The following is a 3,832-nucleotide window of genomic DNA, read 5'->3' as shown; positions in this document are numbered from 1 at the left end:
ATACTCTCGCCGCCGCCAAATTCACTCCAAAATCCGAGTCAACAGATATTCAATACAGCGCATGCGCTTTAACAAGCGTCACCGAAGGCGGTGATGGCTTCAGGGACTCCTCTGCAAATCGTAAATCTGACAACCAAATAATTAAACTACTCTTGATTTTTAAGATTATTCTCTATTGTTCTTGGATGTAATAACTACACCTACTGTATGCTGATTAATACACTAACCTTTTATCATTTTTCGCCTGTTTTGCTCGATCCGTTTTCTGCGTTCTAACGTGTGCTGCACTCAGATTTTTTGTTTTCACTTTTGAAAAACTAAAATATTTAAGAAAAAAGAAAAAAAATATATATATATAAAATGTGTGTGTGTGTATATATATATATATATGTCTTGATTGGATTATCCGGAGAATAGTGCTCGATACCGTGGTAGAGCGCAATATGTAGGTGTGGGAAAAAATCTCCTGATGATTGAGGGAACCCCTCATGAAACAGATCTGTAGAGATGAAGTAGTCTTGTGATTTTTTCCCACACCTACATACATATATATACATATATATATATATATATATATATATATATATATATATATATATATATATATATATATATATATATATGAGGTGAAAGTTGCTCAAACGAATTCACGAATATATATCATTCCGGCATAGCGGGTTGTCCTGAAAGTAAACAGACGTCTGTCACGAGACTGGTGTCATGACATCATTGCGCAAGTTTGAGGCACCTAATTTCAGCCAATGAAAACTGTGTCCGTTGGAAAATCTAAATGTAGTGGTTTTCAAAGAGCACTGTAAAACAGATTACTTTGGGTGTCTTTTTGTGGAGTTTTCTGCTCATGCAAAATTTTATATACATACATATACACACACACACACATTTTATATATATATATATATATATTATACATATACACACATATATATACATATATATATATATATATATATATATATATATATATATGTACACATATATATACACATATATACACTTAGCTTATGGCAGTCCATTGATGACGATGATGACGTTGCTCCAAACGAAGTATTGGATTGGTTATTGTTGTGCTTTTCGCCTGTGCATAGCCAGGTGGCTGCTCAGGCCTATGCGTGATCCACAGACTTTGTCACAGGAGGGGCAGGGGAAGGCAGCGGTGATGGTCGCTGGTGCTGTGGCACGTTGGTGTCTTTGTGCACGCCGCTGTGCTCTCCGCTCTGTGAACTTCTCCTGAAGATGAGTGATTCCCTGGTGGCAAGTAGAGCTCCAAGTCTGGCGGTCAGCAGCCAGGGACTCCAGTGCTGGTGGTTTGATGTCACACTTTTTCAGGAGAGTTTTAATGTGGTCCTTGTACCGTTTTTTCTGGCCCCCGGCAGACCTTTGACCGACTGAAAGCTGGCCATACAATATTTGACGGGGTAGGCGGTGGGCTGGCATACGAATCACATGTCCGACCCATCTTAGGTGTTTTTGGCCAAGGAGTGCTGTGATGCTGGGTGTGTTGGTCCGGTCATAAATTTCAGTGTAGGGCACCCTGTCTTCCCAGGTCAGACCCAGGATCCTTTGGAGGCAGCGGATGTGGAAGGCCTCGAGACTCTGGATGTGCCTCTGGTAGGGTGTCCAGGTTTCGGAACTATAGAGCAGCGTGGAGAGGCAGACTGCCTTATACACGACTGTCTTGGTGGAGATGGTTAGATTCCTGTTCAGGAAAACCCTGGACCGTAGCCTTCCAAAGGCAGCAGAGGCCAGGCCAATACGGGCCTGGACGTCATCGTCAATGGTGCAGGTTGGCGACAGGGTGCTTCCGAGGTAGGTGAAGTGGGGGACGGTGGCTAATGGGTGCCCGTCAAGGGTGAAGATTGGCGTGTTTGGCTGGGGAGTAAACTCCTGCACCAGTATTTGTGTTTTCTTGGTGTTTATCTGAAGACCAATGGCACTGTAGATGGAGGCTACCACATTCAGTGCGCGCTGGAGAGACTCTGGTGAGTGTGCAAGTACAGCGCAGTCATCTGCATACTGTAGTTCCAGAATATGCTGGGTGTGGAGTTTAGTGCTGGCTTGGAGGCGACGGATGTTAAAAAGGTTACCATCCAGCCGGTATTGTATCTGAATCCCATCTGTGGGGTCCAGGTGTTTATGGGACAGGAGGGTGACAGTGGAAATAAACATGTTGAATATGGTTGGGGCAAGGACACACCCTTGCTTGACCCCCACATCCACACTGAAAAATGGGGATTGTTGGCCGCCGTTGCTCACACAGGCCTGCATGCCATCATGTAGCTGCCGCAGTAGGTTGCAGAACTTTGCTGGTACACCTAATTTTCCAAGTACTTCCCACAGCAAGTCCCGGTTTACTGTATCGAAGGCCTTGGACAGGTCAATGAATGCCATGTACACGTCTTTGCGGTGTTCTCTGCATTTTTCCTGTACCTGTCTGGCCACAAAGATCATGTCTGCGGTGCTCCGATCACGTCTAAAGCCGCATTGAGATTCGGGCAGGATGTTTTCGGTGACATGAGTTGCTACTCGATGTAACATGATCCTTGCTAGCACCTTCCCGGCTGCGGATAGTAGGGAGATACCTCTGCTGTTGCCGCAGTCTGCTTTGTCGCCTTTGCGCTTATAGATCGTTATGATGTTAGCATCCTTCCAATCTTGCGGGATGACTTCAGACGACCAGATAGCAGTGATCAGCTGGTGCATTCTGCGGTGCAGGAGATATCCACCGTGCTTCAAGATTTCTCCCGGGATCTTGTCAAGGCCTGGGCTCTTGTTGTTTTTTAGACCCTTGATGGCCTTGAGTACCTCTGAGAAGCTTGGAGAGGAGTCCAGCGAGTCTACAGGGGGCAGGCATGGGAGGTCAGAGAGTATGTCTGTCTGTACAGGGTATGTGGTGTTCAGCAGTACCCTGAAGTGCTCAGCCCATCTGTCCAGGATCTGTTGTTTGTCCTTATAGAGAGTGGTTCCGTCAGCTGATCTAACTGGGGTGATGTTCTTCCTCTGTGGGCCATAGATGGACTTGATGGAGTCGTAGAAGGCATGAGAGTTGTTGGTGTCTGCGTGATGTTGTATTTCGCGGGCCTTCTGTGTCCACCAGTCATTCTCCATGGCTCTGAGGGTGCGCTGGGTTTCACTTCTGAGGCGGATGAGCTGAGCCTTCAGGACGGTGGATTGAGGGTTTGATATGTGAGCTGCAAGGGCCTTGTGCTTTGCCTGAAGCAGGTCATAGATTCCTGGCGCACTATTGTCAAACCAGTCTTGATGTCGCCTTGTGGTGTACCCTATAGACTCCACGGCCGCCTGGTGGAGGGCAGCGCGTAGGGTGCTCCAGGTAGTTCCAGTGTCCAGCTCTGGTGGCACTTCAGGAATCTTGAACAGCTGATCTGCTACATTTTTCCTGAGCTGGTTGACGCAGTGCGTGGACTTCAGTGCATCGCAGTTGAGCCTCTTGGAAGGTGGTGTTTTTCTCTGTTGAGGACGTATTTCTAAGTCAATCTTTGTTCTGATCAGGCGGTGGTCAGTCCAACAGTCAGCTCCACGCATGGCCCTAGTGATGCGCACTTCTTTCCTGTCCGCGTGGCGGGTGATGATGTAATCTAGGAGATGCCAGTGTTTAGAGCGAGGGTGTTGCCAGGATGTTTTGTACTTGTTTTTCAGTTGGAACAAGGTGTTTGTGATGACCAGTTGATGCTCAGAACATAGAGTGAGAAGACGGAGACCATTGCTGTTGAGCTTGCCAACACCGTGCCGACCCATCACATCCCTCCACAGTACACTGTCCGAGCCCACTCTTGCGTTAAAATCCCCTAGAAGG

The sequence above is a fragment of the Nerophis ophidion genome, linkage group LG04 (assembly GCF_033978795.1).
Source record: "Nerophis ophidion isolate RoL-2023_Sa linkage group LG04, RoL_Noph_v1.0, whole genome shotgun sequence".
NCBI classification, from domain to species: domain Eukaryota; kingdom Metazoa; phylum Chordata; class Actinopteri; order Syngnathiformes; family Syngnathidae; genus Nerophis; species Nerophis ophidion.
This window is presented reverse-complemented; position numbering follows the sequence as displayed.